Consider the following 25,758-nt stretch of genomic DNA (forward strand, 5'->3'; position numbering starts at 1 on the left):
ATTCTGAACATTTATAGAGTACCTTCCATATGCCAGACACCACAAATGGTGCCTTATGTAGATTATCTCTTTCTGTCATTAACAAAGAAGAGGTTTGAGCTCAGAGAGTTTGAGTAACTAGCCTAACATCACACAACAAATAAAGCAGCAAAACTGATTTTGAACATTGGTCTCTCTGTCTCCAAAACCTGGCCATTTATTTTCCTCATTCTGGCCAGTTGATCAATATAACCCACTCATTCTCCTCTTCAGTCTTTACCCATTGATATTCCTCAGTAGTTGCCCTTTGTATTAGTCTGCTAAGATTGCTGTAACAAATACCATGACGCATAGCTAAAACAGCAAATTTGCTTCCTCATAGTTCTGGAGGCTGGAAAGTTCAAGATCAAGGTCTGGCAGGGAACTGTTGTTGGTGAGGATTCTCTTCCTGGCTTGCAGGTGGCTGCCTTCTCATTGTGTCATCACATGGTGAGGGGGATTGGGGGAGAGGGAAAAGGAGAGAGAGATCTTTCTCTTCTTATAAGGCCACCAATCCTATCAGATGAAGGCCTCACCCTTATGATCCCTTTAACTTTAATTATGTTCTGAAAGTTCTGTCTCTAAATACAGCCACAGTGGGCTTCACCACTAAATTTTGGGGAGACACATTTCAGTCCATAACACCCTTCTTAAAAGATTTCATACCTTTTCATTTCTCCACACTTTTGTCTAAGCTGTTCCCCCAGCATAAGCTTCCTGCCTTTCAAAATCCTTCCAGCTCTTGAATACCCAACTCAGATGTTACTTCCCATGAAGCCTTCTCCAGTTTCCAATCATATTTAGTTGCCCCTTCTTATCCATAATAATACTTTGTATTTTGATTTAGCCGCTATTGCACCCACACTGCATTTTAGGCTCCTTGAAAGCAGACACCCTGCCTAACGTGCTCCCAACTGGCCTAGACCTCATTTTGTTGGTACTCTGTAAAGGTATGTCTTGAGTGATTCATGAGTTCTAAGGAACGGTGGAGGGAATTGGGTGGGTTTAGAAAAGAAGACTGTAGGAAGCTCTATTGAAAGTGATACCTTACAGAGAGAAAAAATGGTTTCCGTGTTTCCTGAGAGGTTTAAATTGAGACTGCCAATTAAGTTTCAAAGAAGCAGGTTTCATTCCAATGTAGGCAAGACCTTTTTAATTAAAAAGGCAGTAATAACACTCATTGATAACCAAGAGCTAAACTGTTGCTCTGCACACATTATTTCTACTTCCACCTGTTCTTATAAAACAGTGCCATCTGTTACAGATGAGAAAATCAAAGTTCCAAAAGGCTAAAGACCTAGTGTGAATTCATGTGGTTCATTGATCTCCTCTGCCCATTCCTTCATGAAGAGGCATGAAGAGGCACTCTTCCTCTCCCTAAAGGTATTGAAACAGGGTTCATGATCATTTTCCAGGAATCCTAGATCAAGCATACTCTGAGGGCCTTGGTATAGTTAATATTTCTGTTTTCTTCCATCTCTCAAATCCTGTGACTCAGAAATTCTCATTCCCTGACATTGGTTTAATGGGAATTGACCTATAAAACCTGTCTTCTGCCTTTTTTTGGAAAGAAATATTATAAAACTCTTATTAAGATTATTACAAATTATCATTATAGTACTAAGTGTGTTATTGGTCCCATTACTTTATATTTATAAAGCTGTTTGGAGAACACAGCTTTGGAAGTACTTACTTACCAATAAAATTGACTTGATCCTAGCCAAGAGGAGCTGCATTTTCAAATAAGAACTCTTCTAGCTGAGGAAAAAATAATATGCACAAGTTGTCACCTGACTCTGGAAGTCAGATGGATGAGGTACTTAGCCTTGCTATCCTGATTGCATTCCATACTGAAGGTGGGTCCCTGGAGACTAAGCCCTCCCAGGATCAGCTTCTGGGGCAGACAGCCAATGTTCTGAAGCAGCTGCCATTTTTCTTGGGTGATTCATGTGTGAAAGTGTCTCCTCCGTAGGAATCTGGGTCATCTTGTTCTTCTTCCCAGAGCCAGGCTCTTATCAGACCAGAAGCGTCTGCTCATACAACTGTATCCAAGTTGGAGAGTTTATGAATGATAATGATAGCTGCTCATTCCAAATGCATGACTCTTCTGGTCTATAACATCTTCTATTTGGCTGGACTGCTTTTTGTATTCAACAGAATTGGGCCTTTGCATCCTGGAGCTGGTGTACATGTTGATGTAACTTTAGAGGCTCTTTAAAAATGATCATTAACTCTCTCTTCTCCATTCAGATGGTTTATTTAACTCAGGATTTCTCTTTCCTGTTGTGAAGTCATAGCCTTGAGTTTGAACAAAACCTTTGTTCCTGTGTACTCATGTGTTTTAAATAACATTTCGGCATGTGCTATGAAACTCTGCACCACTCTGTTCCCACCACCACCACCACCACCAACCCCTGGTCAGAGGAGAGGTGACAACACAGAATGAACTTCCATGAATAGCCAAAAAACAGCTCAGTTTTGTTGTTGTTGTTTTGAGTTTTTCTTCACACCTGCTTTGTTTTCCTAGGAAAAATATCACAGGTATCATCCTCTCCTTCCATTTTTATTATACAAAATACGTAGTCCCTGGATGGAGGTGGAAGGAGGGAGGGAATGACCCATCTGAGTATCTTACAAGGTAGAAATGCCATTAAAACATTTGAACATGAAGTTGACACTACTTTGGGATCATTTAATCCCGTCAGCCTCCAGACATCCTGTCAGTTTAACAGACATGACTCAGAGAGGAGAATGAGTCACTTAATATCAAACAGTACTTTTGTGGTAGAGGTGAGACCAGACCCTGTTCCCCTGTTGTCATTGCATAGCCTTAAAATATCACAGCTTCCAAGAAGTCTTCCAAAATTGCAATGGAGACCTGACGGCATAATCCACCCCATCAGTGCTTAGGATGCGACCAGGGCGGTGTGCTTTTTGTTCTTAATCACAGTCCTGTCGCAGACCTCAAGGATCTGGAACTCACGAAATGAAATCCTTAACTAACTACCATTGTTTCCTACACTCACCTTTCAAAGGCAAAATGGGAAAGGATGATAAGACAATAAATAAGAGATTTATTTGAAGAAGCAATATCCTATATGATTCCACATATGTACCTTGAATAGTCAAATTGATAGAGACAGAAAGGAGAACGGAGGTTGTCAGGAGCTGGGGAGAAGAGAGGTTGGGGAGCTGTTGTTTAATGGGTACTGAGTCTTAGTTTGGGAATATGAAAGAAGTTCTGTGGTTGGATAGTGGTGATGATTGCGCATAATGTGAGTGTACTTAAAGTGGTAAATTTTGTGTTGTGTATATTTTAACACACACACACAGCTGTTCTTGATGCGCTCTTGAATCTCCATTCCCTTGTGTTTGCATCCTCAGAATGCAAACACATTATTTATGTGTTTTTATTATTATACTAATATTATATTAGTATAATGTATTATATCCTAATATATATATATTAGGATATACTAAGGAGTGCTAATAACCAATAAAAGGCAATCTTTTATTTGCTCACATTTTTTGTTTTCAAAATAATGTCATACTCATGATTGTGTTTAGTAGTCATCAACACTATCATGAGAAAGGCATGACAACAACACTTCCTTATTTTACAAGTGAGTAAACTGAGGCCCGGAGTTCCAAAGCTGACGGATCAAAGAGTTGGTGCTAAGACCCAGGGCTTCTGATTTGTGTTCCTAGAACCATGCACCATCCAACGTAAGAAGTTTTGAATTGATACCGAACATATTATACTTAGTTACCCTAGAAAGTAGAGTCCTACATTTTAGAAAGATTTTCAAAGACTTTGAACACTAAAGTAGTTTGGAGGAGATTTTTTAAATGCAAATCAAGCAAACTTCAGACAACTGGTGGTCTAAACATTCTGCTTGACCAAGGTTTTACTATCAGTAATAACACTGACAACACTACTGTAGGACTTTACTCTGTGCCACGTGCTGTTCTAAGAAGCTTAACCATACTAACTCACTTAACAAAGTGGATGATTTATAATTCAGAACAGAATTTCTCAAGACAAGCTTGTGCTCAACACCCTCTCAAGCCCTTTTATCCTTTACCTGCTGTAATCCATGTACCAGTCTGAGGGAGCAGGTATCACTGGAGCTTAGAGATGTTAAATGATTTGCCAGAGGACGCTTGATAACCAGTGACACAGCCAGGACTCAAAGCCGGGTCCTCCCACCTCTTTCCCACTCAAACAGATGGGGCAGTATGGGCCTTTCTAATCACCAATATCTCTAAATATTAATTATGTCATTCAGGCAGCTGAGGTGGTGTCCAAGTATGGATGCTGGTTGGCTCATAGTTTGCTTCTTCGGGGACTTCTAAGTTTCACCCTGAAATTCTGGCTGGAAATTTGATTCAGTTGCTGAAAGCAGAAGAAATACGGCTTTCATGTTCATGCGCAATTTGCTTTTTCATTTTCTTTTATTATCCTGAGACTTACTGTAAATCACACTTTCCCATCAGTCCTGGGGGTTCTGATTATGTTCGTGAGGTCCAGCTAAGAGCAAGGGCAGTAAATTACTGCCACTTTGTTTGAAAATTTTTTTAGCCACAGTACATTAGCTGCTTTTGTTTGCTTTTCCACTGGTAGTGTGCACATTTTTATTTCAGAATTGGTGTTTCTTGAATGTCTCATTTGTGAATAATGTAGCTTGCAAAATGGAATGATTGGAGAAAGGTATGCAAGAGAGTATCCTTTGGCATCTGTAAGATTTTAAAACATTTATAGCTAAAATGAGTTCTTTCTGTTTCTCGCTTACACACACACACACACACACACACACACACACACACACACACACTCTCTCTCTCTCTCTCTCTCTCTCTCTCTCTGCATTTTCCTGTTCACTTCATTCTTTTCTCCATTTCCCAAAGATCAATTGCACATGGTAATGACCAATGCAACAATTAATATCAGGTAAACACTAAGAAATGCCTTCTTCCAGGGTTCTCTAAGTATTTTTGTTTATTTGAAAGATCAGAGGGTAAGGGGACATGTTTTTTTGCAAGTTACTATTCCAAATTTCCTGACATTTTTAGTAAAAAAAAGAAGAAGAGGAGGAGGAAAGAAAGAAAGAAGAGAATACATTTTAAAAGGCAAAAATAGGGCTAATAAGAACCAGACCCCAAAGTGATTATCAAAATGTCAAAACGAACTACTTTTTCTTTATTCAATACCATTAATCTTGAGGCACTTACCTTTCAGTGAAATCTCCCTAATGGCCTGACTTGATTCTCTTGCTGGGCCATCCACAAATAGAGTGGCTTCTAAAGTGATACCCAAATCCTCAGTGGCTTTCAGTCATTAGTGTGGGAGTTCAGTGGAGACATTTGTTTAGGTTTTTAAAATCCTATCTTTTGATACAGTAGCAAGAAAGGGGGCTTTCTGTCATGCCCTGGCAGCCTAGAGTTAGCATTGTCATAATGCTCACAGGACCATCTTAAAGACGCTAGAAGCTAGGACCTGGTTAAGTGTGAAAATTAACTCTTTTTCTGAAATTGGTCAGAGTTTCTAAAAGCCAAAGTGGCTTTGGAAAGGATTTTAGTGGGCATGAAGATGGAGCTTAAGTTAGAAAATTTTCATTCTTATCACTAATCCATGCAATAGTCATTTCATTTTCTTGGACTTTATAGCAAACGCCTTTACAAGAATCCCCTGTTGTCTGATAACTGCTCCCATGATCATGGTGATGGGCCTTCAGCAGCTATGTTTATGTTATGTAACTCTGCCCCTCTCTGGGGAGTTGATCACACCAGGGGAAGGACACTTGACCCAGGTTGGGCCAATCAGAGTCATTTCCTGGGAACTTGGAATTGGGATTCAGAGACAGCCAATGCTGGTAATGCCATGAGATTAACTTGAGGTAGATAACATGAAATGATTGTCCTCTGCTGTGTGTGTAGAAAATCCAAGAACACTGGTTTGCAAAGAGAGATTTAAACAGATTCATCGAAAGGACCAAAGATAGACAGTGGAGGGAGATACCTGATCTGGTTCCCAGAGGCTTTCCAGTCTTGGTTTCTATTCCTTCTGAGGCCTGGCTGGACCCCTTGCCAGAGTGCCACAGAAACCCATTGAATCCTAGGTTGAATTCCTCATCTACCTCATCTGGTCCTCCTCACCCTCCTACAGAGCTTGACTTACCTCCTGTTACATTCAGTCCGAGTTTTAACAAAGACAGGTTGACCCTCTCTCCAGTATGTACTTATTTGATTACAGAGATGAACAAGTAAACAAATAAATGAATGTTCATACTTACTCTTTGGTGCCCTAGAAGGTTTGAGCTGGGAACAAACCTCAAAGATATCTTAGTCATGTCTTCTCTTCAGAGAGATGAGGAAATTGAAGACTGTAGATGAGAAGTGATTTACCGAGGTTCACACACAGCCAGGACTTGATCCCTGGCCTTCTGGTTCTCAGGGCAGCCAGTGCTCTCAACCAGGTTGTCTCCCTGGTGCCATCCATCCATCCATCCATCCACCCACCCATCTATCCATCCAACCAATAAATAAATAGTGAGCAAGCTCCTAATACATGACATGTCCTGGAATATGTTTTCTGTGTTCAGCAAACTGACTGTGTGGTTGGATTAAAGTTCTTTATGCATATTTTCACTTCATTCATTCATTTCCAATCTGAAAGGGCTCTTTCCTACCTTTGCCAGGCCCGCATCAGAGCAAGTTCATTTAGAACTCTCCCAGAGTGTATTCCCATCACATATTCTCTGTGCCTCTCTTGCAGTCTTTTCCTAATATCGACGGTGATCTGTGTTCATATCCTATTTCCTTTGGCAGCTCTTTGAAAGCAGGGACTGTGTGTGAATTAGTACCTTCACTTCCTAGTACAGAACCTGTCACAAGGCACGTTCTCAATAAATGTCTGCTGTTCTGGAGAATTTATTTCATCTTATTGTCTCAGATGGGGACTGTGTATCAGTTTTCTATCACTACATAACAAACCACTCCATACTTCATGGCTTCAAGCAACAATCATTTATTATTGTTGCTCATGGTTCTGGGAATTGACTGGGCTCAGCCAGATGGTTCTTGTTCCAGGTCTCTCATATGGCTGCAGTCAGATGGTGGCTAGAGCGGAGGTTATCTTGAAGGCTTTCTCATTCACATATCTGGTAGACATCTGCGCCGAAAGTATGCAAACAGCTGGAACAGCTGGAGCTCTATGGGAATCTCTCCCTCTCTCTCTCTCTTTCTCGCCACATGGTGACCTCGGTGTAACTGGACTCATTACATGGTGGCTGGAGGCTCCCTGAAAGACCGCCTCCCAGAGAAACTACCAGAAACTATCAGAACCTACATAGATTTGCCTAGCCTGGCCTCAGCACTCACCTCACATATGGCACTTTTGCAACTTTCTTTTCCTCAAAAGAGTCGCAAAGGCCCTGCCAAATGTAAGGAAAGGGGGCAGAAACGCCATCGTTTGATGAGAGGAGTGTTCGAGAATTTACAGTTGTTTCTGCATCTCTGCTTTATACTTCTTCATATAAGGAGGATATGGAAAGAAATGAATATTTTATCTCTGGCCCCCCGAGCTTACATTTGAGTTGGGAGCCATGGTTTCAGGTACCTGCTTGTTGTCCCACTGACAGCTACATCTTTCCCAAAGCCTTTACCTCTCCTGGCCACAATCAGTCATAGGGTCTGATAGCCATGTACTTGTGGCCAAGGAGTTAGTGTGGGCAAGCAGGTAGAGACAGGGTCTCATTTTATCATAAAATTCTTGTGTGCTGGGTTTTATGGTGGATCCTCTGGAGGAATAGACAGATGAGTCACATTTAGGGCCCTGCCAAGAAAGAGGGAGAGACATTTCTAAAAGTGTAACCTAAAGAAATTTTACAAAAGGGAAAAAAATACTGAAGCATAAAGGTATACACTGAAGCATTATTTTTAAGAGTAAAGAGATAGGAGGGAAAAATAAAATTTCCCCAATTTGGGGAATCCTTTCATTGTGATCTCTGATGGAAATCCATGATCAGAGATCTGTGGCTGCTTTTCCTTAGACTTCTGAGGTCACACCTTCTTGGGGAAGAAGAAATAGGGATTCGAAATCAGAACTCCTCTGAACTCTTTACCAGCTCTCCCCTCTCTGGCCTGCTGGATCAGCTCACACTTCCTGAAGCCCAGGTCTGGGCACATGGTTCTTGGCTTAGGATTGTGTAAAAACTGCCCATTGCTTGCCAGGTAAGGTATGAAATCCTTCATTACTCTCTGAGGTCTTTCTTCATTCTTGGTCTAGCCTTTCTGGCCTTCTCGCCTACTGCTTGTTCATCCATAACCTTCCCAGAAGGTAAATGGGGGCAATTTAGTCTGTGTTGCTCCCACTCACTTTAGATACCCGTGCCTTGGAGCTTTTCCTCAAGCCATTCCTGTACCCACAGAATGCCATCTCCTCTATTTCCACTTTCTGAAAGCAGACATACACCCTCCACCACCACCACCATAAGCCAAGCTGAGGAGTTACCAAGGGGAGGGGCTGGGAGCTTCCCACGAGCACATTCTCCTAAAATGATGTCTTTTATTTTATTTTTTTAAAAGATTTTATTTATTTATTTGTCAGAGAGAGAGAGAGAGAGATCAGGAAAGCGAGCACAAGCAGGGAGAACAGCAGACAGAGGCAGAGGTAGGCAAGGACCCTGAAGTAGGGCTCCATCCCAGGTCCCTGGAATCATGAACTGAGCCAAAGGCAAACGCTTAACTGACTGAGCCATCCAGGTGTCCCATGATGTCTTTTAAATAAATGTTAATGGTATTATTTTAACATGATGGTTATTAAGGCCGTGATGAAAAGATGCTTCAGGTGGCTTTCCAGGTGGCTGGGTATGTGTGCTGCTGTTGTTCACTGTTACAGTGATTAGGGGATACATGGACGTTTATTGGGCAGAGGCCTAGGACGTTATGTGCCTTGTCATGTGCAGGGCCCTCCTGCAGGAGAAAGAAGCCTCCTGCTTCCACCGGTCACGCCCCACCGAGGAACACAGTGAAGAGAGGAAGCTGGGGAGGCCACTCTGTATAGGCAAAGACATATGGGTCCTGTTGGGATGGTCCTCAAGGGTGGCACCTCGGGCATCCCCATGCTCCCCAACAGGTGCCTGGCTCCTGCCCTCTGCCCTCACTTCCCCTGGCTCTCCCAGGTTCGCTCTGCCTGCTCTGAGAACCCAGCTCTCAATCTCTGCTCTCCTCTAAGGCCCTGCTCAGGAATGGCCCCGTTGCTGTCAGGCCCACCTGATTTCTATGGCTGAACATGCTCACCCCTTCCTACCTAGAAAATAGCGCTTTTCCCCTCGCATCTTCCTTGTCCTGGTTATTTTATTGGTTTCTTTTCCACCAATATTTTGTGAAGAGTTATGGGACACGTACCTCCCTACTGACTCCACAGGGATTTAATTTAAGTATTTGGCTATTTTTCTTCCATTTCCTCCTCATTTCTTCCTCTCCCCCAGTGACTGTGGATGCCAGCAAGAGGACAGGAAGTCTGGGGTTTCTCTGCTCCTCTGCTCTGTGCTGGGTCTTGCCCACTGGGCCTGATAAAAGGACAGGGACCAGCCGGGTTCCTTTGCCACCCAGACATGGCAGCCTTGACCTGCCCACCTTGGTCTCCATGTCTTGACCACACACCTCACTTTACTCTCACTCTGACTTGTACTTTCAAATTAGATCCTGGCATACCTCCTCTCCTCCCTTCAAGATCTTCAGCAGCTTCTGATGGACAGTGGTCATATCTCCTCCTCTTTAAATAGCCTACCAATTGCTTCATGTCACTTCTGGCCCAGAAAGCAGGTTCAGCTCCCCTTTCCTTTTCTATCACCCTGGACATCCTCAGATTGTGGGTCTAGTATGACTGTTTCTTTACCTGTTGGATTCCATTGCCAGAATGAGAGATCTTTGAACAGGTCAATCCATTTGTTCATTTCTTCATCAAACATTTTCCCCATTTATTCATAGCAAACCCGTGCAGAGTTTAAGGTGCCATCCCCGAGGAAAAGGGCACGCACACATCCCCAGTGTTCCCTGCCTCGTCTGCTTCATTGACTCCTCCCTCTTGCTACCAAGAAAATAGCACCCACTTCCGTTTTCATCTCCAGATTGCTTAGTAACTTTTCTGTTTTGTTGAAAAGGCAGTCGAGGGGCAGCTGGGTGGCTCAGTGGGTTAAAGCCTCTGCCTTCGGCTCAGGTCATGATCCCGGGGTCCTGGGATTAAGCCCCGCATCAGGCTCTCTGTTCAGCGGGGAGCCTGCTTCCCTACCTCTCTCTCTGCCTGCCTCTCTGCCTACTTGTGATCTCTGTCTGTCAAATAAATAAATAAAATCTTTAAAAAAAAAAGTTAAAAAAAAAAGAATGTTTTAAAAAAAAGGCAGTCGAGCAGAGACTAATTTCTGAGGAATTCGGTTCAAAATTTGAGAGCAAAATCCCCCCCATGCCTAACAGAACACTCAGGTGACAGGGTCCCCTCTAGCACACTGTCCCTCTCACAGCAGATCTGAGTTGGGGCCAAGTCAGCAGATTCTTTCAAAATTTGAAATTCAAACCTCGCACAGTGAATGGAGAAGAAGGGAAAGAATTGTTCTTGTGCCCTTTCGTGTCCCCTGACGTTTATATTCTGGGAAAACCTGAAACTGGAATGTTGGCCTCAGTGGAGTCGCCTTGGAATGCTGACTGGCGCACAAAGGGATTTGGGATCTGTTCAGTCAAGATGTGACTAGAAAACTGAGCTTGGAGAACCGTGTGGTCCCTCTAGGGACAGAAATTCCTTGGCTGGAATGGCAAACTTTTATTTGGAAAGCCACCTGGGCACCCCTCAGAGCCATCAAATGCTCAAGAATTTATTATGACTGGACAAGCCACTGCCTAGAAGTCAGGCCAGGGAAGTAAAAATACATGGTGACTTCATCTTTGAAAGCCCTAATGTGGCTCGGTTCTTCTTCGACAAGGGCTCCTGAAAGGGCTGAAGGCCAACTGTGGCCTTTGCATGATGCAGAAGCATCTAGAAACTTCCGTAGTAAGCAGCACGCATTGTGCCGGTGCTGAGGCATCTCTCCTACTCTCGGTACTGAAATCGCAGGGATGACTTACGATGTGTGCTGTTTGCATTGGCCCCCAGCCCGAACCAGAGACTTATCTCAGGCTTGGCCTTCTAGATACTATCTCTGGTAATTTAGAAGTTCATTATGCAAGCCCACTCATCTTGTCCTGCAACAGTTAAGGTTTGTCAGCATTTTACAAAGGCTTATAACCCACCCATCGAGGGGCAAGAATGTAGTTTTTAGGTTTCAGTATGACAGGCAGGGCCTAAGTATGAAAATCAAAAGCTTTAGCTCTTTTGTTGTTTTCAAGTTCGAATTTTTCTAAGTTCTAGTGAAGCTAGGTAATAGCTGATGGTTTTGCTGGTGTTCTTTGGTTTGGTTTTGAAGGGCTGGGAAAAGCTGCTAGGGATGGGCTGGGAATTCTTCTATCTGAAGAATTCCTAGGCCCATGAATTGATTTACCATCCTAGCATTCAGCTGAAAACAGGGATGTGCTAAAATAATCTCTACCTTATAGAGCGCCTGGGTAGCTCAGTGGGTTAAACCTCTGTCTTCGGCTCAGGCCATGATCTCAGGGTCCTGGGATTGAGCCCCGCATCGGGCTCTCTGCTCAGCAGGGAGCCTGCTTCCCCCATCTCTCTGCCTTTCTCTCTGCCTACTTGTGATCTCTCTCATTCTGTGAAATATATAAATAAAATCTTTAAAAATAATAATAATAATCTCTACCTTGTAGTTAGAAACAGAGAAGACCAGGTGAGTCAGAAACAAGATTGGGAATCCTTTAAGATGCAGGGCCCAGTTCCCAAACCAGAACCTTGTGCTCCTATGAAGTTCAGCCAGATGGGACTGATTGTATCCAAGTCAAGTCATTGTTCCGATGGTTCAGTGTGCTTCTGCTCATCATTTTAAAGCATTCTTATGATTTCTGAGCTTAAACAACATATACACATGACAAATATGAATAAAATGATACCCCCCAGATTATTAATAATAATAACCCCCACATAATAAAAATGATTGAAAATTGTGGTAAAATAAATTGGATACTTAAATAAGTCATGGAAGTCCAAAAAAATTTGAAACTAGAAAAAAAGTCATTAGAGTAACCTTGTTGGCAGTTGCCGGCCATCCCATTAGATGCCCGACTCCTCGAGAGAAAATAGGGTATATCGAGATCATGGCATCTTTGCTGAGAAAAGGAGGTTTCATCTGGGTGGATTCAGGTGAGCTGATTGTGGAAGAAGTTATTAATGCCAGTGGAGTATGAAACAGCAGGTTGAGAGGGGACAAGTTGGGAGTGGAGGCGGGGAAAGTGTCAGGTAGAACTGGGTTTGGTCCCTGCCATGCTGGGTCTAGCTGTGCTGAAACCTGTGTTAGCCTTTCTATCTTCCTTAAAATTGGGTAACAAAACCCTATATTCACCACAGGTTCTAGAAAGGATAAAATGCAATAAGATGTAGAAAGTGCCTGATAGAATCAGTGCTCTACGGGTTTGTTCCTTTTTCCTTCCGCCTTTATTAATTATAGCTGCGGCCGAAAACGACCTAAAGGCTGGAGGCCAGCCATTCTGTTCTGTGGTGATCTTAGCTACTTTAAGGGGAAAAAGTAGTTTCCCTGAGCTTTTAAGAGGCCATTTACATCCAATTGGTCTACTTGTAAAAATTGACCTATTCATTAAATCCAGCCTCTAGGTACTTGTCTTAAACTCCTTTTGAGTTGCTGTGTATTTGCTGCGCTTCCTAAAGAAAGGCCTAGAGGGGCAGCTGCTTTTCCCCTTAGCCCAGATTTACAGGGGTTTTTGCTCTCCGTGCACATTTGCAGACCCATTTCTGATGTACATGTGTTAGCTCCCCCAAAAGGAACTGCATATTTGGCTATTTATTGTCTTTGGTCCTAGGGACACTCTCTCAACCCCTGTTGTTACTCAGAGGTCCTTAACCCAAGCTCAGCTTGATGCCTTCCTGCATGAGCGCTCCAGAAAATGGGAGTGACAGGCCCAGCCCCAGCCCAGCTCAGCTCTTCCTTTCTTTTGACTGTTAACCATCACATCCCCTAATCTGTAGCAGCTTTGCTCGGCCAGGAATTATTTGCCTTCGTGGAGGTGTTTCTGCACCTTAATGTCTCTGGCTTGGTTTCTTCTGAACGATGGGGATTATAGTGGAGAATCCTGGAGGGTTTTAAGCAATAAAAACTGGGCTTAGCCGGAAGCCAGGCCAGACTCAGTGGCAAGAAAGTGGGGTTTATAATTACCGCAGCCATGTGTTTTCCTATTGACCGCTGGGGAGAATCTTTTGGGGGGGCGCACCTAAAAAAATGCTTATACTCAGACTCCACCCAGGATCAATTACATTAGAACCTCTAGGGGTGAGACCTAGGTATCCGTGTTGGTTTTGTTTGTTATTCTGCAAGTGATAGTGATGTTCACGAGGGTTGAGAATCACTGGCTCTGGGATGCCTGGGTGGCTCAGTCGGTTAAGCCGCTGCCTTCGGCTCGGGTCATGATTCCAGGATCCTGGGATTGAGTCCCGCATTGGGCTCCTTGCTTGGCAGGGAGCCTGCTTCTCTCTCCACCTCTGCCTGCTTGTGCACTTGCACGAGCTCTCTCTCTCTTTCTCTCTGACAAATAAATAAAAAAAAATCTTAAAAAAAAAAAAAAGAATCGCTGGCTTTTGCTAATTAGAGCTCCCTGCAGTGAGTGCTTTCGATGTTCCCGAAATTGATTATCTCATGTGACCTTCCCCCCCACCCCGCAACAGCATGGATGGGTAAGTACAATTATTGGCCCCATTGCACAGGTGAGGAAACTGAGGCCTGGAGATGTCAAGGACCAGCAGGTGGGAGGTGGGACTCGGATATGTAGCCAAGCATCCAACCCCAGGGCCGTGTTCTTAATTACCGCGCCACAGCCCATTCTTATGAATAGTGTCTCCGGTGGGAGCTAAGCTTCACCGAGTGGGGTCATCCAGTGGTCTCGAGCTCTCTCCATACCTTCAACTTACCGACCTCCTGCTCCCCGTGTGTTCGAGACTTCCCAGCAGCCCCACGTCCGATAACAGACTGCGGTTATTCAGAAGTCACCTGTTATTTCCACTGATTTTTATTAAATGCAGCTTGCGGCTCCAACTCAAGAATGTGCAAGCCGACTTAGATTATGTTTTGCATTGAGTTTATTAAGATAAAAAATATTTCCCGAGATAGTGAGTCAGAAGTATTTATGGTGAAGTGTGCTGAAAGTGAATGCAGGTTGATAGCGTGAACAGAATGTTCTCTCAAAGTCAAATGCGATGACCTAACTGTGTTTGGCAGCCTTCCTTTATGTTTAGCTAAGCATTTTATTTCATGTCGGGAGCCTCCTCCCTCTCCTGAGAAGGATCGGTCCTGGAGGAGACTAGGGTTTTGGCGTGTGCCTCTTTGATACCAAGACCCAGGCCCTGAAGCCTAATTATGACTGGCTCCCCGGCCGACTGGCTGGGTTGCCATGGCAAAGGACCATTAAACTCTTTATATCTCAGTTTCCCTCACCTGTCAAAATGAGAATATAACTCTTGGCCCCACCTCCCTCCCTGAGGAGAGTGGGAGGGCTCTTTGAAAATTAAGCAATAAATGTTGGGAAGGATTTGTGGATGTGACGTCTTGTCAAATGGGTAAGTAATAAATGGGGTGTCTCCAAAGCTCGTTTGCCCTAAATACACTCGAGCCTTCCATTTACTTAATCAACTAGCCTTTATTAAATGCCTACAAAGTTCACAATAACACATGGAGTGCTAAGGGGAATACAAAAAGGAAAAAAGGAGGAAATAGAGTCTCAATTCCCAGAAAGCTCATAAACCACTTTTTTCTCACAGCTCACTTTTTAGGTTGATTAAGCGTCAGTATGAACGATGCCTGTACTGTATTTAAAAAGCTCATTCTCGACGGTGACTTCCAGTTACGTCATACGTAACTAGGAGTGATTTAGTTGTTCTCGGTACTAGTGCGTATTGTCCCTTGCTGGAGGGATTCATTAAAAGGGCAAGAGTATTCGGTAGTCCTGCTTAGGGGGAGTGGACCACAGTCTGGATTCACTGGGAATGGTATATTGGCTAATAGTATGGTCTCCTGTGTCCAAAGGTCTGGCTCTGAGTCTTGGCTCTTCCACTTCCTGGCTGTGTGAGTTCCGGCAAATACTTAACTGCTCTGTGTCTCATTTCCTTATCTCAAAAATTTGGGTAATAATAGGGTCTAATTCATGGGATTGTTCTCAGGATTAATAAGTTAATGTGTACGAGATACTTAGGATGGTGTCTGGTACCCTGTAAATGCTCAGTCTTAGCTATAAGCACCACTTTCTATGGGTCATGGAGGAAATGGTGGCACTAAAAGATGACTAGTATTTCATTTCCCTATATTATAAGAAATATCAAGTCCTTTTTCATTCAGAGTCCCAAAATTTGCCTGGATCGAACGTAATCAAGAGTTGCCCCCAGATCCCAGGCTGCTTATTCACAAATGGGAAACAGGCCGTCCAGGCCTTTCTCTGGCTTATGGTGCACAGGGCCGGAGCTAAAAACTATTTTGTTCTGAGAGCTTTACACTGGTCCAGGGCCCAGAGGGGTGGTGAAGGGCAGCTGTGGGGTGTGACAGAAAGAGCACAGAGCTTAGAGTCCAAATCCTGGCTTTGGCTTTTGTTGGCTGGGATAGTCTTTAAGTCCTCCAAACTGTGGTCTACCCAATCTGATCATACAAAAGCAATGATGAGGTAACACTGCTGGGGCCCTAGCTTAGATCAAGACAGTTGTGGCAAAATGGTATCAAACTCTGCTACAAGTCCTTGTCATCTCCACCAGCACGCGCTTGTAGTTTAAAGGAGAAAAAAAGCCGATTGTACTTAAGAGTGTCTTTGATGAAGCAGTAAAAATTATTAATTAAGTCTTGACCCATGAGTACATATCTTTAATATTCAGTATGGCAAAATGGGAACTACACTGGCTGCTGGAGTCCTACAGTTGTCCCAAAGAAAAGCGTATGAGTTGTGACATGCATTAGCCACTTTCTTACTTGAAAAAATGACAGAGAAGGACAAACACCATAGGATTTCACTCATACGTGGAATTTAATGAAACAAATGAGTAAACAAAGTAAGAAAAAGCAGAATCAGACCTATAACTACAGAGAACAAACTGATGGTTACCAGGGGATGAGGTGCAAAATTGGTGGAGGGGAGAGGAAGATACACACTTCCAGGTGTGGAAGGAATAAGTCACCAGAAGGAAAGGTACAGCGGAGGGAATATAATCAGTGATATGGAGAACTTGAAACACTGTGTTTGTTACACACCTGAAACTCATATAACAGTATGTGTCAACTATACAAAAAAAAAAAAAAAAAAAAAGAAGGACTAATAGTCAAACTATGGTTAGTTATTCTTGAATATTCTTGGAAATCAGCAAAGTAAGTCTGGCACTTCAAATAATCAGGAGATGGTATTAGCCAATAATAAAATTTGAGTTTCTAACCCAGAATTAAAATTTTGGAAACTTTTAGCCACCAGCATGAGCTTGACAGATTTCCAGTCTTTTTTTTTTTTTTTTTTTCAGAGATTTTATTTATTCATTTATTTGAGAGGAGAGAGAGAGAGAGAGAGCAACAAAAGGGAGCAGGGAGAGGGGCAGAGGGAAGAGAAGCAGGCACCCTTGCTGGACAGGGATCCCGACACTGGACTCAATCCTAGGACCCTGAGATCATGACTTGAGCTGACTCAAGTCATGCTCAAGTGACTGACTGAGCCACCCAGGCACCATTACAACTTTCTAGTCTTCACTGGTGAGATTGGTGATGATATTAACAAAAATGACTTTTCTCTGTTATATAATTAAATGTGTTTACATTTGGAAGAGCTACATAACTCATTGGAACAATATTTTCTAAATGAACAATGCATGGTGTTACAAAATCATATGTGGGTAAAAGATCTTAAAGTCAAGATAAACCAACTCATTTTAATGCAACAGATTATGAAAAGTTCACTGATAATACTTTGAATTCATATCACGACTGACCTTTAGGAAACTACCACTTGTCAAATTTAATATAGTATCACAGAAGGATATTCTAAATTATCTGAAAAGGCTGTTAAAATATCCCTCCCTTTTCCAGCTGTGTAAAGCCACATTTTCTTCATACTCTTAAACCAAAACAACATATCTCAACAGATTGAATGCAGAAAGAGGAAAATCCAGCTGTCTGGTCTTAAACCAAATAGATTTACAACAATTTAAAAAATGCCATCCTTTTCATTATTTATGTGTATATATAAAATATGGTTATTTTTCATTAAAATTTTAAAAAGTAACATTACTTTTTTATTTTTCAATATTAGTAAACAAATGTTTTTAAATTTTCTCTTTGGGGTCCTCAATATTTTAAAGATTTATTTATTTATTTGTTAGAGAGAGAGAGAGAGAGAGCACAAGCAGGGTAAGCGGCAGGCAGAGAGAGAAGCAGACTCCCTGCTGAGCAAAAGCCTGTTGTGGAGCTGGATCCCAGAACCCTGGGATCATTACCTGAGCCAAAGGCAGATGCTTAACCAACTGAGCAACCCAGGCATCCTGGCCTCGATATTTTAGAGTCTTTAGGAATCTTGAAACCAGAAAGTTTGAGAATGTGTGTCCTAGAATGACAATTAGAGCATCTAATTTTTTTAAGACTATATTTTTAGAGCAGTTTTAGGTTCACAGCAAAATTAAGAGTAAGATACAGAGATTTTCTTTATAACCCCTGTTGCCACAGGTATACAGGCTCCCCCATTATCAACATCCCACACAAGACTGGTACATCTTACAGTTGGTGAAGACATCACAGTCACCCAAAGTCCATAGCTTACGTTAGAGGTCACTCTTGGTGTTGTACATTCTATTGGTTTAGATGAATGGGTAAATACGTGTATCCACCATTACAGAATGCCCTACAGTCCTCGGTATTCATCCCCTTCCTGCTTCCCTCCTCCCAACCCCTGTCAACCACTGATCTTTCTACTGTCTCCATAGTGTGACCTTTTCAAGAATGTCATAAGTTGAAATTAGACAGTATGTAGGTTTTTTCAGTTTGGCTTTTTTTCACTTAATAATATGAATTTAAGTGTCCTTCATGGCTTTTCATGGCTTGATAGCTCATTTTCTTTTAGGGCTGAATAGTATTCCAGTGTCTAGATGTGTTACAGTTGATCCATTCACCTACTGAAAGACATCTTGGTTTCTTCAAGGCTTTGTCAGTTAGGAATAAATCTACAAACATCTGTATGCAGGGTTTTGTGTGAACGTAAGTTTTCAGCTCCTTTGGGTAAATACCAAGGAGCAAGATTACTGGATCATATGGTAAGAATATGGTTAGTTTAGTAACCAAACTGTCAAACTGTCATCCAAAGTGGCTGTACCATTTTGCCTTCCCACCAGCAATGAATGAGACTTCCTATTGCTCCACATCCTCCCTGGCATTCGGTATTGTCAGTGTTGTGGATTTTGGTCATTCTCGTCAGTATGTAGCAAAATCTTTTTGTTTTAATTTGCATTTGCCTGATGACATCTGATGTGGAGTATTTTTTTTTCACATACTTATTTGCCATTTTAGTATCTTTAATGAGGTATCTGTTAAGGTCTTGGACTGTTTTTAATCAGATTTTAATTTTCTCATTGGATTTTAAGAGTTCTTTGTATATTTTGGACAACATTCCTTTATCGGATGTTTCTTTTGCAAATACTTTCTCCCAGTTTGCAGCTTGTCTTCTCATTCTCTAGACATTGTCTTCTTGCACGGCAAAAGTCTTTTTAACTTTAAGGAAGTCCAGCTTATCGATTAACTCCTCTCATGGATCGTGTCTTGCGGGTAGTATCTAAAAAGTCGTAATTGTGAGACTCCTGGCTGGCTCAGTCAGTTAAGCATTGACTTCTGCTCAGGTCATGATCCCAGGGTCCTGGGATCAAGCCCTACGTCAGGCTCCTTGCCTAGTGGGGAGTCTGCTTGTCCCTATGCCCCTCTCTACTCGTGCTTGTGCTCTCTCTGTTTCTGTCTCTCTCTCTTTTTTAAATAAATAAATGAAATCTTTAAAAAAATAAAAAGTCATTATCATATTCAAGATCATCTAGATTTTCTCTCTTGTCTTCCAGGAGTTTTATAATTTTGCATTTTACATTTAGGTCTATGATCCATTTTGAGTTAATTTTTGTGAGAGGTATAAGATTTTGCATGTGGATGTACAGTCAGTCCAAGCACCATTTCTTGAAAAGTCTCTCTTTGTTCCTTTGTATTGCCTTTGCTTTTTTGTCAAATGTCAGTTGACAATATTTGTGTGGGTCTATTTCTGGGCTCTCAGTTCTGTTTCGTGGATCTGTTTGTCTTTTCACCAATACAACACTGTCTTGATTACTGTAGCTTTCTATTAAGAATTGGGTAGTATCAGTCCTCCAACTCTGATCTTCTCCTTCAGTATTATTTTGGCTATTCTGGATCTTCTGCCTCTCCATGTAAACATTAGAACCAGCTTGTCAGTCTCCAAGGAATAACTTGCTGGGATCTTGACTATAATTGCAGTGAATCAATAATTTGATTCACTTCTACTCACTGTCTGTGGGACCTCAGACAGCTTCCTTACCCTGTCTGTGCGCTAGTTTCTGATGAAAGATGGGGATGATAAAAATAGTTTGTAACAACACCTGCCATAATAGTAAGTACCCTTTAAGTGTTAACTGTTACCACTCTCCTTACTGTATCATCATCATTGATGTTTTCATCGTGATCATCCTTATTACCGGTACCACCCCTGGGAGACACAGCAACACAGAGCTAGAGGGTGGAGTCAGCAGAATTGGAATATTTTTCTCTCTGAAGCCAGATTCTACCCCACCTGCTACTGGCCAGTCTGCCAGCATTTATGGCCTCAGGAAGATGGGAAAGTAGGAGGGGAAATCTTCTATGGCTCAAGCACACATCGTCAGGGGTATTGAATCAAGCTGCTGAAAGACAGTATGAGTAGCCAGGTGTAAAGGTAGAAGCCCCATGGCTTTGTCTGGGATCAGGCCGAGTTGGCACCTGCTGTCTGCCCTCTGGTGCTTCTCATGGCTACTCCGTATGGAAACACAGACCACTCAGGAGGAACAGCCTGCCCAGGCCCTTGTAATAGAGCCTGAAGCCAGAGTGTAGGGAAGCAAAGCGACTGATGCAGTTGGCTAGCTAGTGGCCCGGCTGGTGTCGGGTCCACTTTGCAGGTGTCCTCTGTGCTGGGCTTCTTCCCAGAGATCCCTGGGGGTTCCCTGAAAGGAATGACTCCTGGATCAGAACCTGCAGTGGCCACACCAAGCTCTAGGAGTAGAGAAGACAATGGATTCCCCAGTGTGGCCCATGAGACTGCTACAGAAGGATCCAGCTGGTTCTGGGAAGAGAATGGATTATAGCCAGGGGCTTGTTAACATCAAGACTGATAGTAATGATGCAGACATGCATTTTTATTTTATTTTATTCCAGTCACAAAATGCTTTCTTTCATGTTGTTTAGGCCAAATGTTGTTCTGATGCTTCTAGTCTTTGCCAAACTGAGGACCAGACCATTTGCTTGTTCTAAGAGAGCAACTACAGATGGCAAACAAATTTGAGCATTATTCTTTATCGATAGTTAAATCCAAATTCCCTGTGTTTGTGTTCAGTAAACACAAGGATTGGTTTACATTTCCTTTGTTCTCTCTGGACATAATATGGCTTGGGCCAGCTCCTACACTGATTTCAAGATGCCCTGTAATCCTCATTTTTGTTTTTAGGTGGGTATTACATGGAGCTTCACAGACAAGTTAAACACTTGTGCCTGCCGTGTATCAGTTATGTGATCTCAGGCAGGTGGCTTCACCCGTGGGGTGTCCTTTTCTGTAAAATCAAGACTAGACATGATCAGGAAACCCATCAGTTGGATGAATAATCATTCCCTACTTTTAGGGATAAGATATTTGGGGCATCTGCGGGGCTCAATCGTTATGGGTCTGCCTTCAACTCAGGTCGTGATCCCAGGGTCCTGGGATCAAGCCCAGCATCAGGTCTCCCTGCTTGGCTGAGAGCCTGCTTCTCTCTCTTCCACTCCCCCTGCTTGTGCTCCCTCTCTTCCGCTCTCTCTCTCTCTCTCTCTCTCTGTCAAGTAAATAAATAAATAAATCTTTGGAGGGAAAAGGAATAAGATATTTGTGAGAAAAAGAAAAGAAAAATACTGCTAATAAAATAACAGAAACTCATGTTACTTGCTTTGTGCCAGAAGCCTATTCTAAGCACCTGCCACGTGTATGTTCATTTCATCCTTGAAATAGCCCTATAAGGAAGATACAACTAAGATACTAATTTCATACATAACAACAGTGGGACACAGAGAGGGTACATAACTTACCCAAGGTCACACAGCTGATAAGGGGCAGAACCAGGACATGAATTCAGGCATTCTGGTACCCGAGTCTGTTGAGAGTGGATTTTGTACCTTAGATCAGCCCTTACTAATTTGTTGTCAATAAATCTGAATACACCTTCCGAGGATAATTGGAAAACTACCCCCATGTTATGGAACTCTTTGGTTCTTGGCTAATTTATGTTCCTAGAAGAACAAACTGGAAGCTCTGTATGTCTGTGATTCTGGGATCATGCAAAGTACCTGGAGTTTGAAGTCAGAGAAATAGTTTAACGTGCCAGCTCACTCTTTTCTGTGATGTGTTAGGTGTACTTAGCCGTGGAACTTTCTGGTCTTTGGCTCCAACCACCTATCGGAGAAAATGAAAGAGAAGAAGGAAAAGGGACCGAAACTCAGCAGATAATGTTAACCCCTGAGACATGCACGCAGGAGCTGTCATCCTGGCCTCTGGGAGTGTGGCTTGGTGTTAGTTAGCTTCAGGATTGAAAGAGGATAGAGGGGGTCCCTGGGTGATTCAGTTGGGTGAGCATCTGACTCTTGTTTTCAGCTCAGGTCACGAACTAAGGGCCGTGGAATGGAGCCCCACCTTGGGCTCTTTATTCAGTGGGGAATCTGCTTGAGATTCTCTCCCTCTCCCTACCCCCATAAATAAATAAATAAATCTTTTTTAATAAAGAAAAGAAGAAGAAGAAGAAGGGCCTGCCAGGGCATAGGTGGGGGAATTTGGATCCCCATATAGCAGGTCAGGTGAGTTACCTGGCTTCTGGAGGGAAACCAGACCACCAGACAAAGCTTAGACCCATTCGCTAGACAATCCTGACTGGAGTTAGGCACAGATCACAGCCCTGTGGTTATGTGGGTATAGGTCCCCAGCTTGCTCTTTTTTAGGGAAGAAACTCACATTTTGTCCCCACCCCTCAGTGGGGTTCAAGCTGCCTAAGCTGTCTGGCAGAAAGGAAAGAGCTAGTTTTGGAGTCCGAGAGCTCTGGATTAGATATCAGTTCAGCCATGCGACCTTGGACAAGTCACTGAACCTCTCTGATCCCAGGTCTCTTCGTTGTAAAGCACTGATAACAGCTCCTGCCTTGTGGGGTTTATTGAGGAGTGAGTACTGAAGTAAAGTCCCTGGCATATTGTAGGATTCTAAATAGTCTATCTGTGCTCACTACCATACTGGCCTGCAGGCTCACTTGGACTTTGTGCTTGGCTGAGTCTGAGAACTGAAGGCTGCTAGTGTAGGAGGCTTTGGGCACAATGGGCCCCGAGCTCAAAGAGAGACCACAGGCCTAGTCAGTGCATCTCTGAGATATGATTTCCTCATTGTGATAATTAATGCTTCTTTCCTACTTTGCCAGATGGTTAGAGGAGAACACAAAACTGAGTAACCTGGAAAGCATCATACAAAAATTGTTATTATTATAAAAAGAATTGCAGTAACATTGATTAACATGTTGAGTGTTTCCTCCCAACACTAGTTTAAGTGCATCCCATGTGTCCCAATTTAATTTAAATCCTCTAGCAGTTTTGCCTGGTAGAATCCTACTTATTATTCCTATTTTTCGGTTAAACTGGGGTATGCAGAGTTTAAGTAACTTGCCTAAGGTCACTCAGAATTCAGGCCTGACCTGGGATTCAAACCCGGTTAGCAGAGTTCCAGAACCTGCTAGTGGAGTACTAATTACTATGCTTATATTGGCATTGCTATTTCTGTGTTTCTTTTCTACCGAGAACATAGAGTAGTTAGCCACGCTCTGGGTAGCAGAAAGGGCCGTGAGGCCATGATGGCAGGTCCATAAAGCCACCGTGGCATTAGTCTCTCTACTCTCTGGGCATACCTCAAACGTTTTAGGAACACATGTGCTCCTATCTGTGAGCAAAAACATTCATAGATTGAGTATATACGTATATAGACTAGAGAAACAAGTTCAGAGATAAAGATCAGAATATAAATGGAAAGAAGCAAGACATTAGCGAAATAATTTATGGGCTCATGATTGCATTGTGAAGGATAATTATTCATTGGGTTAAGTGGGATGAAAGTGTCATTCTGGTAACACAGTGAGTGATAGTCATACTTAATCTGTTTTCTACCACTCACATAAGATAAATGTCATTCACATGTGTGATGGACTCCTGGGGGGCTGCCCAGACTTTGACATCTCCCCCCAGATATTTTTATGGGAAATTAAGGTACATAATGAATTATTTATTTTTGGCATTTATGAAAGCATTTTATAGGAATTTGGGTGCTTAAATTAGCCACTTAGCTCTTTCCCCAAAAAAGCTTATTTTTTTTAAAAGGTCCATTAAATTCAACAAATTTATTAGGCTCTACCTATACTGTGCCATACGGTAGCTTCTAGCCACGTGTGGCTGTTAAAATTTAAATTTAAAAATTCAGTTCTTGGGATGCCTGGGCGGCTCAGTCAGTTAAGTGGCTGTATTTGGCTCAGGTCCTGATCCCAGGGTCCTAGGATAGAGTACTGCCTGAGGCTCCGCTCAGTAGGGAGCCTGCTTCTCCCTTTGCCTGCCATTCCCCCTGCTTGTACATTCCCTCACCCTCTCTCTCTCTGGCAAATAAATACAAAACATCTTTTTAAAAAATTCAGTTCTTCAGTTGCTCTAGTTCTGTTTCATGTGCTCAGTAGCTTACCTGTAATTGGTAGCTGCCATTTAGACAATGCAGATTGTACAACATTTCTGTCATTACAGAAAGTTCTTCTGGACAATATTCCTAGGCAAGGATATACTAAAGATACAACAATGACAAAACATTCTAGATGCCTGCCCTTATGGGCTTATAGTCCCACAGAGAGGACAACTGTTTAACGAGCCATCCCAGGTGGGGGGTCAGGGAAGGACAGAAGGCAATGGGAGGAGGGTATGGCCGAGGAGATAGACATGAGAATGGGTGGTCAGGGAACATGAAGTCAAAGAAAACTCCTCATACATGAACAACAGACCAATTTAAAAAAAAAAAAAATATATATATATATATATACATATATATATATTGAACTTAATTTCTTAAATAGTAAATTACTTTTTCTGTAACTGGATTCTGCAACTAATATCAATATGAGGTTTAAAATATATTATTGAAGAATAAACTTAAATAAAATTTACTTCATTATTAAAATGTTTAAGAAATCTCTAAAGAAGTCAAATGCAAAATGTACCTTTCAGTCTGATTCTATTAATATGCAATTCTAGAGCAGACAGAAATAGTCTGTGATGCTAGAAATCAGAACTGCCGGGCTCCTGGGTGGTTCAGTGGGTTAAGCCTCTGACTTTGGCTCAGGTCATGATCTCAGGGTCCTGGGATCAAGCCCCGCATCGGGCTCTCTGCTCAGCAGGGAGCCTGCTAACCCGTCTCTCTCTGCCTGCCTCTCTGCCTACTTGTGATCTCTCTCTCTGTCAAATAAATAAATAAAATCTTTAAAAAAAAAAAAAAAAAAAAAAAAAGAACTGCCATTTGCCTAGAATGGAGATGGGAAGTGCAGGCAGAAGCAAGGATTGACTACGGAGGATCTTAGGATGTTCTCTATCTTGGTAAGAGCATAGGTTACGTGGAGAGATGCTTCTGGAACCATATAACTAAAGATGGGTACATTTTCTAAAATGTAAATTATATCTCAATTTAAAGTTGAACATATAGAATTATATATTGTAACATACTAATGGTTGCTATGAGTCACATTATGAAACTCTTCATTGCCTCATTACTTTGTCTGCTGGTGACCTGGCTAGCCTCCAGAAGCCTTCTTTCATCAGGCGGGAAGATTTTCAGCATCCTTCCTATCTGGTTCTGTGTGGATATAAATATGTTGTTCCTACTCTTCCAGTCTTTCATGCTTTCTTTCTTATCAAAAGTGGACAAGCTGGAAGGTTCTTTGCCGGCTTGTTAAAAGAGTGGTGTCATTTTGGGGTGGAAAGATTTGAGATGAGTTTTGTAGCTTTTTCTTCTTCACAGTATTGTTTGAGTCTATCACAAGGACTGTGTATTTTTCTTAGACTTTGCAATACAAAATCTCATTCTGTCTTGGCTTGGAAAGGACGTTTCCTTATCCATGGGTTACCATATGGTCATTTGAAAACTTTGGGTTTTCAGTGAGGATTAATGACAAGATGTTAGCAGCAGGCTCTGTTGGGTGATTGTTCCACAGTCATGGGATCTTGGTAAATGTGTAATCTCGTGCCCGGTCTATCTCCACCATGCCCCTCCTGTGCAGTGTCTCTGGGGTCCTGGGGTGCACTG

General features: G+C 42.4%; 1 protein-coding gene across 1 annotated transcript in view; it reads left to right on the forward strand.

The window, feature by feature from the left end:
* LOC111143305 (receptor tyrosine kinase like orphan receptor 1) overlaps positions 1-25,758 on the forward strand; it is a 233,273-nt gene that overhangs the window by 78,370 nt on the left and 129,145 nt on the right. The gene's annotated exons all lie outside the window — the stretch shown is intronic.

The sequence above is a fragment of the Enhydra lutris genome, unplaced genomic scaffold (assembly GCF_002288905.1).
Source record: "Enhydra lutris kenyoni isolate GAN:26980312 unplaced genomic scaffold, ASM228890v2 scaffoldscaffold9, whole genome shotgun sequence".
In the NCBI taxonomy this organism is placed as follows: domain Eukaryota; kingdom Metazoa; phylum Chordata; class Mammalia; order Carnivora; family Mustelidae; genus Enhydra; species Enhydra lutris.